The sequence below is a fragment of the Xiphophorus couchianus genome, chromosome 7 (genome assembly GCF_001444195.1).
Source record: "Xiphophorus couchianus chromosome 7, X_couchianus-1.0, whole genome shotgun sequence".
Lineage (NCBI taxonomy): Eukaryota > Metazoa > Chordata > Actinopteri > Cyprinodontiformes > Poeciliidae > Xiphophorus > Xiphophorus couchianus.
In genome coordinates this window covers 14,042,208-14,058,797 of record NC_040234.1, presented here as the reverse complement: position 1 = coordinate 14,058,797, position 16,590 = coordinate 14,042,208, and the positions used below count along the sequence as shown (strand labels likewise).

At 37.4% G+C, this 16,590-nt stretch overlaps 1 protein-coding gene across 1 annotated transcript in view; it reads right to left on the bottom strand.

Annotated features, from left to right (window-relative positions):
• Positions 1-16,372, bottom strand: part of klhl6 (kelch-like family member 6) — a 42,511-nt gene extending 26,139 nt beyond the window's left edge. The window contains exons 1-2 of the mRNA XM_028022442.1: positions 16,219-16,372; positions 12,663-12,782 (exon numbers count right to left, since the gene is read on the bottom strand). The gene's annotated coding sequence lies outside the window, so the exon portion shown is untranslated. The remainder of the gene's footprint in view (positions 1-12,662; positions 12,783-16,218) is intronic.
• Positions 16,373-16,590: the final 218 nt, after the last annotated feature.

Here is a 16,590-nt window from a genome sequence, read left to right as displayed (position 1 = left end):
AATCCAATTACAAATCTGCAGGAGATACACTTGATAGAAGCGTTTCATTTTTGCATGGAAGCATGTGAAACTATTGCCAAGTTAAGATGTGGCATTCTGCTACACACCTATCTAGATATCACAAATGTTTGACTAAAATCAAAAGTCGTTACAATTCCAACAAAGTATGAGGTTAAGGGTGTACAGAAGCATGCAACCACATTGTTTTAGGTTTTATTTTCCTCATAAAGGAATGTCCACTGTAGATGGAAGACATTGGTCAAAAACTACTTTTGCGACAACTTAAAAAGATCTAGATTTAATTTAAATTTCAGTAACACCATGATTTTTACTTATTTGTGGCAAGCCACATTTCTTTTTTAGTAACTGTAAAACAAATCCATGTGATCTGGGATATGAATGTTTTCATTTGTTGTGTATAATTGCAAACATCCTAGGAGCGTTGCATAAGGTGGGGCAAGCAAATCAGTCAATAATTAAGTTCCCTGCCCTATTTGTCCTGACGACAGCTCTATCAGTCCATTTGTGTGAGGAAGTAAAACAGTTTAGTTATTGCATTTACTTTTGCTAAGAGCAGGACACCACATAACTATTGCATATTAAGCAGAGAGAATTATACTAGTAGTTCTAATTTTGATTTTCTATTTTAAGATAAAAATGTGAGAAACTACACAAAGAGCTTGTTCTGTGGTTTTCCTTAGTTTTTTTTTATCTCAAGATAAAAAAAAAACACTGCTTCAGTAGATCTGTTACATAGTGTAACTCTGGAGGAGATGCAGAGATTCACAGTTCAAGTGGGAAACTGCTTTGGTCATGTTATGGATAAATGATTCTGTGTTTTCCTCTGTCTCTTTTAGTTGCTTGAATGCATGCATACACACACGTGTGCACGCCCCCGCACATACATACACATATAAGGGAAAGGAAATGACTTCACAGGAGAATGCCATCTTTAGGTCATAGCTTATCTGTGAGTAAAAAGGAACTGAAAACTGTTGTTCGGGCCATTTTCTGTGTGTCCCTTAAGGAAGCATGGTGATGGACCAGCCCTGTACAGTAAACTATTTCTCTGTTGTTCCAAAACAAAGTTATCACTCATTTGGCTTAATAAATTGGACTGAAGATTTTAACTCGGTTTTCATGGTTATTGGAGACAATCCCAGCTCAGTCAGAAGAAGAGACAATAATCAATATTTATGGTCTACATACTATCTATGGTGGAATCCTAAAACAGTACATGCCATACTTTTGGGGAAATTGAAACACGGGTGTGACACCATGCTGTCAGGATGATTTTCTTCAGCTGGTACAGAAAAGTTGGTTAGAGTGGATTTAAAGATGGGCTGAGGTAAGCTAAATTCAGTGCAGTACTTGAAGATAAACCCTTGAAGGATACAAAAGATGTGTGACTATTCCAGAGTAAAAAAAACAACAAAAAAAACATAATTCTATGAATCAGCAGTTATGTATTTATTAACCATAAAATTGCACAAATTGAAATTACAAAAATACATTTCTTTAACTGAAATGCTCCAATTTTGAAACAATTCATGCTTTTTGACAAAATGTTTTTAGGGTAGGGTTAGGGTAGGGTTAGGGTTACCTTTACCCTAACCCTAACCCTACCCTAAGATGGGGTGGTTCTTTTGAGTGTATCAAAATGGTTGTATGTTTCAAATCTGCAATTGGTCACATGATCAATAGCTGGATGTTACTACAGGCAAAAAAATACGTTATTTTACAAGTACTATATCAGTAATATCCATCTTTACTAAACCCATGGATGTTTCCGGTAAGTAACTGGGTTAGTTATTATCTCTGCTGATTTCTTTCCAGATATGATTTCACATAATCGGCTTGGTGCTCTGCCCCATGGTGCTGACTGAACATCAGTTAAAGCTGTGATAAAATAGTTTTTCAAGCTGGGACTGATAAACCGACTTTTCTTTCAAGTCTGACAATGTCATCCTGATAAAAAGGCATCCTGGACACACCCCTTTTATTTTATGCTCTTCAGAAAGTTGGGCCACAGATATAGATCAACATTTAAAAAAAAAAAAAAAAAAAGGAAATTTTTTTATTTAGTGTTTTTCTATATGTTCTTATTTTTGTTCTTTATTTACATGAATGTCCATGTAAATTTCAGGAATCCAGTAGGAAGAAATACAATTTTTAAATCTTACCGACATGCAAAACATGCAAAAATACATTGCTTAACTCTCTGTGTTGAGACCAAGAATAATGTTCGGCAAATCTAATGTTAAATCTCAAATCAATACAGCGAAGGTCTAACTTAAATGACAGTTTAACCGTCCAATGTTTTACCATCACTAATGCAAATAAAGCTTCAACAAAGAAAACAATAACGTCAGCCTATACATGTGGGCTTGAAGTAAAATCCCACATGTAGTTGCTTCCGACTACAGAGGAAGCAAAGCTGATTTACATGTCAGGCAGGTTTTGTTGTTTTGGAAGTTGTCTGTCTGGTTTAGATGAACTACCTGATAGGAACATGGTATTAACTATTTTACTTTCTTTTCAGTGATCAACTACCTTTGCCCAAAGCGCCATCATGTGGTGTATCAGTTGAAATGCCTCAGCAATAATTAGATAACTTGTCCTGCATTAAGGTAATAGATCTAAGAACATCTCCATCCTCCATGAAGCCATGCTAGTAAGCTGATGCTAGCAAAATATATGATGTACATAGAATTAAAATGAGTGAAATAAGTTTTCCCTTTACCTTTTATGACCCATAAGGAGCAAAAATTTTCTTCTGCCAAAGACACGATTGAACCGCTAGTAGATACATTTGCAGACAGCATTGGCTTTGTCCACGATCACATATTTAAAGTTGTAATAGCTTAATTATTTACCACTAATATTGAATTATAAAAAGATAACTTTGCATTGGCATATACAGTACAGACCAAAAGTTTGGACACACCTTTTAATTCAATGAGTTTCCTTTATTTTCATGACTGTTGACATTCTAGATTCACACTGAAGGCATCAAAACTATGAATAACACATGTGGAAATATGCACTAAACAAAAAAAGTGTAAAACAACTGAAAATACCCCTTATATTCTAGTTTCTTCAAAGTAGCAGCCTTTTGCTGTGATTACTGCTTTGCACACACTCTGCATTTTCTTGATGCAGAGTGGTCACCTGAAATGGTTTTCACTTCATAGGTGTGCCCTGTCAGGTTAATAAGTGGGATTTCTTGCCTTATAAATAGTCATGAAAATAAAGAAAACCCATTTTAATTAGAAGGTGTGTCCAAACTTTTGGTCTGTACTGTATGTTTAACTAAAATATCAGTCTTGATAATGCAAATATATTAGTCAATGACGCATTATGCAAAACCTCAGATTAAAACACTTCCTTTGAGGTTCTTGTTGTCCTGCTGGAAGGAGAAACATCACCCTCTGTCAAAGGCAAATGCTAAAAACTTATATTAACGTTTGTGGTTGTAATGCGATTCAAAGGCGATAAGAGAAGTTTAAAAAACCAAAGTGTACTGTATGTGGTCAAGCTTAGTTTAACAATGACCAGTCCAAGTCACATCTTAGACAGACACCACCACTGCCAACATGAGCAACCAAAGTTTGCCCTAAACAGTCTTCTGAAATAGAGCATAACATGTGCAAGGAAGACATAGTGATATAACATTCAGAGAGGAGAAACCACCAATCTGCCATCTGTGCGAATTACATAACATGTCTGCTAGACTCTGAAAGTCTGCCTCTCAGAGGTGCTGCTTCCTCTTACCTCAACTCACCCCGTTTTTCTTTTTTAAACTCAGATCCACTCCCTGCTTCGTCATAGGTTTATCTTACTCTCTGATGCTACTTTTACTCTAAAAGTATTGACAAAGCTTAGAAGTACTCCCTAACATTCTCAGCATGAATGAGAAGCTGCAGTTTCTATTTTTTGACTTCCATGATTTTTTTGAACACTAGATGGCGCTGCTGTACTCCCAAAATAAAAGGATTGATGCTCTTGTAATCACAAAAAAGCAGCCAGTGTTTTCCAGCTCGATTTTTTGCATCTTATTTAAAATTCTCCAACCATAAAATGTTTTCAGTTCCTTCTGTTTTAACAAACACTGTTATCACATGCTGGCACTAAAAGAATAGTGAATAAATATTTGTAAGTAAGTAAAAACAAACAAAAAAAATTATTTAAACACCAACATATAATTATCTAAAAACGTGTGGTGTGCCGTTGTTTTCAGCCTATTCACTCTGATACTCCTCAGCAAATTCCTAAATGGACTGTACTTGGAGTTGTTTCTAAACTACTACTTGTAGCTTAGATTAGAATTGGTCTGAGAGACCTGAATAATAACTGGCTGGAAAAGCAAAGCAATTAGAAAACTGGCATGGAGGAAACTGACAATGAAGAATCTGGTGGGAAGGTGAGGAAACAGAAAATATCCTGTGCAGCTGAATGTGGTGAAGCTGGGGAAGAAACACATCTGAGAATCTGAAGGAAGGTGACTATTAAAAACAGAAAAAAGCAGAGCAGATTATACCAGAGAAAATGAATCTGCTAATCAAAGAAAAAAAGAATTAAAACTAATAAGATCCTAGACCAAATACAGACCAGAACACAAGAAAGAACCAAAAACTCCACACAAGGAGATTTGGAAAGACCTAAGTAGCATCAGGAAGCAAACCGAGTATCTCAGCACAAATACTCATAGGTAAAAACAGGTTAAAGTTCCTTCAAATGAGACAATGACCCTAAATAGGCAGTCAACACTACAGAGGATTTATATATATATATATATATATATATATATATATATATATATATATATATATATATATCCATCCATCCATTTTCTGTTCACCCTTGTCCCTAATGGGGTCGGGAGGGTTGCTGGTGCCCATCTCCAGCTACGTTCCGGGCGAGAGGCGGGGTACACCCTGGACAGGTCGCCAGTCTGTCGCAGGGCAACACAGAGACATACAGGACAAACAACCTTGCACACACACACTCACACCTAGGGAGAATTTAGAGAAACCAATTGACCTGACAGTCATGTTTTTGGACTGTGGGAGGAAGCCGGAGTACCCGGAGAGAACCCACGCATGCACAGGGAGAACATGCAAACTCCATGCAGAAAGACCCCGGCCGGGAATCGAACCCAGGACCTTCTTGCTGCAAGGCAACAGTGCTACCAACTGCGCCACTGTGCAGTTATATATATATATATATATATATATATATATATATATATATATATATATATATATATATATATATATATATATATATATATTTCTCTGATTTAACTAGCCATTGACTACTGGAACTGGACAACCATGCTTTAGATCAAAGCATTTTTATATTTTAAAATGACCCAGATGTAGTCGAGATCCAACTATAATTCACAATGTGAGGTAAGACATTGAGATTCCAATTTGTAGATGCTCTCTGTCAAATCTGAATGCGTTAGAGCTATTTACATGGAAAACTGGGCACAAATCTGAGGAGGTTGTACAAACCATAGACACAATAAGGCTAAATGCAAAGGCAGACCACAAAGTTTTGTTTTTTTTTGTGTGTGAAAATGCCAACATAACTCAGGTATTTTGAACTTAAACATACTCCCTTTTTTACTTTTTGTGTACAACTAAGAAGTAAAAACACATCATATTCACCTTCATGTACTTCTGCTAATTTAAGATGAGCACGAGGCCACTACCATGCTGCAGACTCAGAAACTTTTCATGAAAATCTGGATATGTCCTTTTTATAGGAAGCATTTGTTGTTTTATGCTCACTCTTCACAATTGCATACATTTGGACACATGGGATCATATATATACAAGTTGTAACAAAAGCCTTATAATCCAGCATCTTCCTGTTCTAAGAGAAAATGCCATTTCAAACAATGGCATTTGGGAGAGAGAACTAAGCATGACTGACGGGTTTGTTCAAGCAAACGCTCAAGAGTATTACTTCATTTGTCGAACTCCACAACAACACACAAGTTCATGAATTCACAGACTACTCCATAAACTGTTCAGAGCCATCTGCTTTTCCTTGTCGAGGCCTGATTGTTTTCCCCCAGGACTGCTGCTGCTGCTGCTGTGTGACAAGAATGAGCTTTGAGAGTCCAAAATAAAAACAGCCTTAAATGGTGCAATATGAAGTAATAGCCATGGGAGCTCTCAATAAAGTAAAATTTTTTGGCCTTCACAAACGCAACTACACGCATGGAAACTGAATGAATCTGCTTTGTCTGTGCTCCTCCTGTTACGATGAGCCAATCGTGAACACATTTTTACACGCACATGCTGCCACTCACATTTTTCAATAATTTGGCATTTTTTGCCACGTTTTGTCAGACAGAAAGCAAGTGTTCAAATCTCAGTATCATGCTGCATGCACAGATTCATGTCATTGCATCTTTTTTTTTTGCTGCCATCCTTTGTTCCGATTTTTCATTTTGTTGTTTTTGTCTTTGTTGTGTCGGTGGGTGGATGAATAAAACAGCAACGATGCTAAACTGAGTCTTGATTGAGCATATTTCTCCTTCCATCTTGCCTAGTCTCCAGAGGCCACACAGCTTAACAAGACAGGAAAGATATTTCCATCCAGCTGACAAACACGAAACAGATTAGTCATTTGGGGATTTAATGCAAGTCTCCAGATTTAATAAAATGATAACAACCTGTCTGCGCTTCTTTTATAGAACTGCTGAAGTTCTTAGCATGAAATCGACGCCTTCCTGTGTTGCTTGTTCTGATCGTTAACAGTTTTAATTCACAATAGCATCATGCAGGAATAATAACATACTAGAAGCAAAGGCATGACATTGACGGCAACATGTGAAAAGTGTGAATACCAGCTGACTCATGATGGGAGTTACTTCCCACATCTAAATACAGCACCACTATGGAGACTTCCAAAATTATGAAGAGTCCCTGGTTCTTTTTCAGCTTGTCTTAAATTACAGTCATACATTTCAGAGGACTTGTATTCCATGAAATCTGAACAAAATGCAGGAAAGTTTGTTGTTTTGACAATATATGACGAACTTCAGTGGGCTCTGAAAGGATGTGTGAGATTTCAGCTGCAGCAGAACTTTTTAAAAATTGAACCGTGACTTCTGACTGAAGCCGCTCATGTGAACTCTCCTGTGGGGGGAAATGGCAAAACACTAGTTAAGTCGATCCAACACTGTTTGTGCACAGTTTGATGTTATCTTGTTTTGATTCTGGCAGAGCTGCCACAAACGGGAGGCCTCTTAGCGAAAGGGACAAGAGCAGAGGAAAATGTCAGCGGCTTCCGAACCACTCAGTCTTTCTCTTGTATCGGAGCAGGACAACAAATGTTGGCTATCAGGGGAAATCCATCTGCAGTGCAAGTGCAAGTGGGTGGCTGGCCAGTTCCTGAAGGTATTCTGACTTTCATCATGTTTTTTAAAAAAAATGAGTAATGCTGCAGATAATTTAGTTTTGATTTCATGTGATAACAGCGGGGCAAGACTCAGAAAGAAAAGAAAATGTAAAAAAAAAAAAGCTTGTCTTTGTGCTGATTTTCCAAAAGTACTGGTACCCCTTCAGTCCACAAAGTCCTAGGCTAAATCCTTTCAACAATCTGTGGCGAAACTTAAAAATTGCTGTCTGGCTGAGCAAGAAATATCTTGCTAAGACAAATGGCCAGAAATTTGGTTGAGATGCACTTCAGAAAACTTGTAGCAGAGCGAGAGTTTACAGAGTTTTGACACAAATGTGCTGAACACAAATCTACACCTTACTCTTCAGATTTTCATTGACAAAAAATAATAAAATGTCAAACCATGTGTACTTTTCTACTTCATAATTCTGTCCTACTTTTTTGAGGTTGTAATGGCTTCATCTCTTGCATGGCAGCATTTAATTATTTTAATAGATGTTGTAGACCAATATCTCAGCGTTTGCTATCCCAACTTCTTTTTTTGGTCCTGCATCTGTCATTTTGCCCTAGTAAAAAAGAAAGTAAATGAAAGAAGACTGGAAAATAAAAAAGGAATACAAACTCTAGCCTGCCTTTGCTGCTTTAAGCCACGTTTTTTTTTCCCCATCTACTGTGGATTACTGTATTTGCCATCACAGCCAAATTATGCAGGGAAAGACTAAGATGACACAAATCAGCTCAAAGCTGAAATCACATAGATCCATCAAACAAACAGAACCAATCTGTGTTTGTGTTTGCTGCTTTCTTTAGTTCCGATCTGGACATTTGAATAGCTGTGCAATGCCATAAAGTCTTCATCACCACAAATAGGAGTGAGATAATTGTGTATTTACAGTCTCAAATGTTTTAAGTTTTTTTATTTTTATTTTTTTTTATTCCTCACTGTTCCGGCTGAGTCTCTCAGTTGTCTGAGCAATTTATTCACACCATAAAGCCCATTTTGACAGGCAGCGAGTCTCTGAATAAGATAGCTGATGTCTTCATTAGCACTGGTTTAGATTATGCATCTCTCTTTCTCCCTCCCAAGCCACCAGCAGCACCGACGCTCCGCTGCGCCCATCAGCCTCACTCTGTGTGTGAGGCGCCGTCCCAACTGCTGAAGCACTAACTCATGTTGCTAATTAGCTGACAAATACTCCACAGCTCCACTGAGGAGCTGGCAATTTAACCACAATAATATTTGTATACTTGGGCAACCCCTAACAAATATGCAAATGTGTATTTGGATGCATGCATTCAGAATGAACACATTACATTTTTGTGCATTCATACGGCAATAAGAGGTAGTGTCCCTTAAACACTACATAAGATTTGTTTTACTTTAAGTTGATTTAATGAGAAGATCGAAAGGACATCAACAAAATTTTCTCCGGGGCCAAAATATTTTTAAGCAGATAGTGCTGGGGTCAACATCTGATTAGCCATGACAATGGTAATAATGTGTTTTATTAATGCAAGTTTTGCAGGAGCAAATAAACAGCAAGTACTATGCTAATTTATTCTTTTTTTTAATCTACTTCTGATAATATAGTGACATAAAGCCAATGAAAATAACAAAGATAATGCTTTCTGAGTTAGAAAACACTGATTCTCAAAAAATAAAAACATAACAGCTCAGTGCTGTCAAAGTTCGTTTTGACACAAATCCAAAACAATTAGATTTAGAACAGTTGACACAATTAAAGTGTAAACATATTCAATTTGGAAGACAACTTCACATAAAACTTCACACATGCTTGAAGGTGATTCTGACAAGACATTGTTTTTGCAGCTCAAACTTTGGTTTCTGGCATTTAAGCACCTGCTGATGAGTCAACTTGGGTTAAGTGATCAGCAGTTGACACATCTATTTTCGCATATTCTCTGCTGGGATTTCTAAAATCTAAGTCTAAAACAATTGCCAGAATCCAGAAATTGGATTTGAAAAATTAACAATTACCCCCCAAAAATTCTAACATCCAAATGACTGTCTTGTTCATAAATGTGCATTATTACTTTAGTATCTGAACTTTGATCGGCTTTTATCTTTTTGACTTTTATATTATCGGCTTTTACTTTATCAATAGTGCACATAGTAATGTGAAATCCTTAATAGTGACACCAGCAGTGATCTCTATAGCAAAATCACTTCTTAAAGTGATGTTCTGTGAAGTTATTACCTTCCTGGTGTAAACGAATGTAATATTGAAAAGTCAGAAGGTCTCAGAGTAGATTAAGGAATTTCAGTGATTTTAGCAATTTAACAATTTCTTTCAATCATGATTTTTTTGTGTTACTTGTTATTGTACTGAAAGTCTAGCTGGAACGTCTACTAGCATAGCACTGTTTTCCGAGGACATAAACATTCAATTTGCGTTATTTATTTATTTTTTACAATTTGCGTTATTTTGAATGCCTAAAATTAACTAAACAATTGTAACAATGATGGTGACAATGGTAGGAGTTTGCTCAGCAATCGTTGGGTTGCCTGTTTGATTCCCACTCTGTCCGCTTCTGCCAGTGTCTCCTTGGGCAAGACACTTCACTTGTCTTGCTTGCTGGTGATGGTCAGAGGACCAGATCAGACTGCCCCAGAGAGGCTGTGGCCAGCTATCCACTAACTGGTCATAATGAGCGTGTGAATGGGTGAATGACTGAATGTAATGTGAAGCACTGTGGGGTGCTCTGGACTTGATAAAGTGCTATACAAGTACAGATCATTTTACCATTTAAGAAGTTTGGTCCATCTGACTATTGGTTCTAGAACTATGAGTATTTCTTCACTTTTCTACAAGCTATCAGTAATATGACAACTGTCAACAATAAGGAAGGGAACTATAACCCTCCTTAGGGTAGTTGGAAAGGAAAACCAGTGTCGTAGTTTCAAGTGGTTTGCAGATTTTCTTCCAGGATTGTCCAGTATCTAGCTCCGCCTGCCTCCCCATCAACTTTGATCAGCTTCTCTGTCTCTGCTGAAGAGTGACATGCCCATAACATTATTCTGCCACTACCATGTTTCACTGTTGGGATAGTGTGTAGCATTAGTTTTGCATCCCCAACAAAAATGTCAAATTTGGTCTCATCTGTTCAGAGAACCTTCCTCCACATGCTGTCGGTGTCCCCTATATTTCTTGTGACAAACTGCAAGGAGGTCTTCTCGTTTCATCAGATATTATACTACTACTTTACTTATTTTGTGACTGTAACATGAGAAAATGTGATAAGGTTTAATTGTTCTAAGTAATTTCGCAAAGGCTTGCTTGTTGCAGTACTTGTAAATAATACTCTCGGTGTCTGATTCTTTAATTCTTTTAGATGTAGATGAGACACAAGACAGACTTAGAGTCCCTGACAGTGGAGTGGAAAAAAGGAAATGAACAGGATCAACAGAGAGGAAGCAGGAAAGGAGCAAAGGCATCTGTTGTTGAGTCATGCTCTCAATCATAAGTCTGTGGCTGGACCAAGCTCCTGAGATGTTGAAAGATGGGTGAAAATGTCAAACGTCTGCACCCTTGGTGATAACCCAGCTAGCTTTGATTTCAATTAGCTGCTAAAAAAAAAACAACAAAAAAAACCCACATGCATTTACAACTCAGAGTGCAGTGTGACTGGAGGCTTGAGACAATCAAATTTTCACCGTACCAGCAATTTTCTGCCCAGCTGAAATGGGAGTGGATTTTCCTTTGAGTAGAAATTATGACAAATAGAGCAAAAATTGATTTATTGTGTTCGTTATGGCAAATAATTACAGTTTATAGTCTTCCCATGTAGCCTGCATTCAATTTATTGAACAAAGAAACACTAAACACTAAATAGCCTAATTTTAGATCCAAATGAGAGAAAGCACATTTTACTTGTAGCTAGAACAGCTGTCTCTTCAATGCCTAGATCTGTTGTGAATGCAATCAACCAGAAACAGAGTGATGAATAGAAGAGAAAAAATGCAGTATTGCGCAAATTATTGTTAGCTTCATTATAACTCCTACTTTGCTCTGCTATAGACCTGAAAAAAATAAATAAAATACACCTACATTCGGACTTGGAGCAGACTCTGGGTCTGCCCTGAAGGCCCTTACAGTGTCACCCTGCCAAACCTTTGCAATGTGACAGCGCTGCCTGCCACGGCATCCCACAAACCAGCTGCTCACTAAGAGCAGGAAGGTTGCCTGAGTGAGAATGAAAGAGACAGAAACGCTGACATTTCAACATGTGCTGTTTTCACCTGCCTTGATCGGTATCATGAATGTCAGTCTTCTGATAAATTTACATTCTGAAAATTTATTTTCTCACAGATTTACTTTTAACATTCCCTTGGAGTCGGTTACCATGGCAACCTTGGAGTAACTGGAGAATCTGACTAAACAGTGACTGTAAACTAGCTGACTAGTGGGACAATATTAGGGCAGGAGGTTCAATCTATTGCACCCACTTGTATTTTTTTTTTTAATTACAACTATCCCAAAACCTTCCAATAATGAAGGTTAGAGGTGAAATGTTATGGCTTAGATTGAAACATATCCACATAAGTCCCCTTCTCAGTACAATCTGAATGAGTTTGACAAAGAATAGGCAGACAATGCTAGTCCCTGGGTGTACAAAGCTCAGAGAAATGTGCCCCAAAGAATCCATCTTTAGCTTTAAGAAAAGATGGTACAGACTTTGGCTAGTTGAATAATTTGCTTGATGCAAATTTCAGATATGTATTTATATTAAAAACAAAATAAAACCATGCAATTAATTATCTATCACATCAAATTATAATTAAATTTATTGAAGTCAAGTCAATATTTATCCAAAGAGCACTTTTAAAAATAGCCAAAGGGTGATAAAAAAGAGAACAGAATTCAATCGTACATTCTGTTGGCAGTGGTTGATAAATGCCCAAATATACAACAAAGTACAGAACAAAAAAGAGACAAAAGCCCTGATGTTTTTGGTCACTAAAGGTGTCTCTTTAGTCTTATGTTTTATCTTTTTGCTGTGGATATAATAAGGAACAAGATTTTAATTCACGTTTTTCTCGATTTGTTTTTTGGAGGAGAAAACCCTAAAATATAAAGGCAAAAACAGAAAATAATAGACAGAAAAAATATACTATACTAAAACAGAAAAACATACTAAAATGAGGAAGAAAATCTTATTATTTGACATTCACTTCTTCTGTCATGCCACACATTCTTCCATCTCTGCTTCATCTCCCCTACCTGTAAATGGCTGCTGCTCAGGATGTCCCTGCGTCCTTAAAATGTCACACAGTCTCTGCTAGGGGCAACTCTGCATGCTTCCAAGCTGCAGCAGCCGATTGTGAATCCAGGTCCTCTTCCCTGTCACATTGGTGGCAATTGGTTATTAAATAAAACATCACAAAAAAATACATTTAAACAGATTTTTGAGTCTATTTTTTCCCAGAAGCTGCAAAGATTATAACAGTTTCATAACTTCCAAATGATTAGTTTTATTCATCAAGCTTTTAGCTTTTGATTATCAGTCTACATGTGCCACGATCCAGGGGTGTTTTGGAATTTTCATTTGTGTTTTGATTATTTCCTTGTTTTAATTATGTTGCATGAGTCTTTCCAAACTCATCTAATTTCTCTCTGTTAGGAATGTGTTTCCATATTCACCCATCCGTTTGTGTTTAGTTTCTTTGTTTATTCTTGCATTCTGTTCCTAATAAATTTGAATTTATAATAGTTTCTTTGAGTCTTCAGTTCATTTTTTCAGTTAATTAGTCCCTCCTACTCAGTTTCCCTTTTTTCTTCCTGTCACAGCTGTTCCTTGTTGCCTCTGATTAGTTAATCTGGTTCCTTTGTCATTTTCCACCCTTCCATCAGTATTTAAGCTCCTGGTTTGATTTTTCCAGCAAAGCAACTCATCGTTGTTTTGCAGGGTACTTTCTAACCATGAACATGACAGCATCAGAAAAGGATCTGCCAACATTAAATGGTTAATGTCCAGGAAGTCTTCAAGCCCACCTGCAACTGTCAGTCAGGCGGAGGGCTAATAACTGGTTGCATTTACGTACTCAGTTACATTTACCCACTTCACTAAATAATGAATGTGCTTGTTTTAACCAAAAATGGTCATATTCTGGAAGTATTGTTTATTATCCTAACATGCATACATTACCTCCTTTAAAGATTTGCTTCAAGGGTTTTAAAAAAACTGAGGATTTGAGTGTTCTTGGTATTAAGAGATGGTTTATTTTGACATATTTTATTGTTAACAGCACCAGAATCTGCACATAATGTTATATTTTGTCTATATGGTTTTCAGTTGACTACTTTTTTTATTCCACTTCAATAAAAACATATACTGAAGTTGTGTTACCCTTAATTGAGTAAAATCTTTGGCTTTAGCTCTGCTCCCAGCTATTTTACTCTGGGAGAAAGCTCACCAGCAATATAGGATGCTATATTTATGATCACTTAACTGCAGATGTTGGCTTATAGGGCAGTGTTTCAGCTGAAAAAAAGATCATGACATAATAAAAACCATTTTAAAGGCTGTATCACTATTAGATCCTGTAAAACCACACTGTCTAAACAAGCTGCAGAAGAAGCTCTGATACAGGTTTCACAGTGAGAGAAATAGCAACAAGCCTTTCATCCCGTGCATCTCTCTCTGCCACAGCAGGCCCATTAGACGTCATGATGCAGTGTGCAGTAATTGGTATTTCTGTTGGTAAGCAGCTTCCTGCCAGAGCTGAGCTCCATGCTGTGCTGGAGACTGATATCAGAACTGCAAAGAACTCCTGACTGAGCCTTTACAGCAAGAGACTTATCACTCAGACAAACACCTCCCGTGATAAAAAAAGAGAACAAAATTCAATCGTACATTCTGTTGGCAGAGATTTGGTTCAGTCTGTGTCTCACGTCCTGCAGTGGAAGCATCTCTGTATGACGATGAAGCAACAATACCTCCCCTAAAAGGATAATAGTTGTTGCATACTTAATGTCATTAACTGAACAGGAGGTAATAAATTAACATTATATTAAACGCTGTGTGTTATCAAAAGTGGCTCCTCGGTTTACATAGATGGCAGCAGGGCACTTGCCCCTTTGATGTGGTAATAGGATGTTGTGGTTTCTGTGTGTCTGGTGTGTTTTAACGGTGACAGGCATTCCCAACAGTTACTACTTCAAAATCAATTAAAACCCTTTTGCAAACAGCCACTGCCTGGTTTAGAAGGAGCCAAAGTAATTCCCTCTCCCTGAGATCTATGCACAAATCATTTGAAGAATATGGACCAGGAGGAGAGGAGATATGAAGTCCTGAGGGAGTGAGAGAAAAGTCCTGAATTCAGAAACTTTTGCTGCAAAATGAGCTTCACTCCATGTTTGCCACATTCACTGTAGTAAAAGCATGTGCCTGTGTGAAATATAGTCCAGCTGGATCAATGTGAAAGCTTAGCTTTTGAAATGTGTTGTAATTTTTTGTAGCACAATTTCAGTGACAATTACAAGTTTGTGGACTCTTGGACGTCTTCCTAATCACTCCAGACTTACCAGCCCAAAAAGCAGAGAAAAATATAGTTTGCTATTAATTTTTGATTGACAAAAATCCCATATGATAGATTTTTGGGGAACAAATGTATGTAAATTATAAGAGTAAGAGTTACTTCTAAAACTTAATACAGAGCACATTTCTACAAGTGTAAGAAAAGAGTCAGAAAAAGGTTGTTTCTGGACAGATGGGACCCAAAACCACAAGACTAACTCAATTTCTGGCTATACTTGCATCACAGTTTATGATTCTGGATCAGGGAGTCTCGCTGGCATTGACAAAATCATAGATTGTGAATTTGAACATTTACTGATAAGTAAATGTATTTTAAGAGAAGACAAATCTTGTAGGAAGCCAACAGTTTAACAATGTTTTTTATAAAATAATTTCTGATGTCTTAGTAATCCGTTTGCTAATTTTAAAGGTTGGATTTATAGATAGCACAAAAAATGCCTGTGGGTAAAAAAAAAAAAAAAACATTCCAGCCTTAGCTTAATACTGACCTGATACTGTTGCTCAATACTCTCCAAATGTATTCATACCTCTTGAAACTTTTACTTCTTTCTGGCACAAAGTTCAATGTATTTGTTGTCATTGAACCAATAATTAGATGAATTATCACCTAAGCCACCCCATCAGTATGTCAATAGGTTCTGCAGAGGCCCTGAAATGAACAATTAATTTGATTCTGGTTTGTTGAACCAGGTAAACATGTAAAAAACCCAACACATTGGCTCTTGAGGATGGAAGTTGACCCCTGCTGCAACAGATAAACACAAAATGCTGCGTGATCATAAAACAGATGCATAGTTCCCAATTTTTTACAAACAAAAATCTAAAATAATGTGGGGATGCATCTGTATTGAGTAGTGATGGGAAGATTAACTGTTTGCATCCATCCAAGGACATGCAATTGCGTGGTAATTTCTGCGAAAAAATCTAATTACACCGGATTTTTCCACTTATCGTTCAAATTCGATATTGTATTAAAACAAATTTTAAAATAAAATTATTGACCAAACAGCACTTCCGGTCGACTGGAGCAGCTACAAGACGAAAAAGCTGTGCGTTAGGGTAGGCGTACACCTGTCAAAGATGGCGGAGCAAGCGGAACCGATACATTCACCATCACACTGTAAATCTAAGGATTGGCAACGCTGTGAATTTTACAAGAGAAACGGACAGATTGATAAAGCAAATGCAATTTGCAAAATGTGCCATGCTGCTGTCAAATACACTGGAAGCTCAACTAACCTTATGCCTTTCTTGAAACGGTGAGAGAATCCATGGAGACGCCACCATATCAGCTCAACGTCTTCAGAGGCAGAGTCACGTGGTTCTTCTTCCTTCAGCTCCACGCATGGTGAGGTTAGCATTTCATCCTTTTCAGCGGACAATTGTCTATTAAGCCATAACAGATGGCGTAGGCCCCTTGTATGTTATAGTTTACTTCCGGGAAGTGTGCACATGTGCACAACGCTGATGGGCATTAAGACTTCTTTTGCACACCGTCCACAGCCGCGCTGCCATTGGAACCTATAGATGTGGGCAATTCTTAATTAAGAGATTTGCGCCACAGCAAAGGGGAAAATATCGGAGAAAAACCACTGAAGAATAACTCAAAAC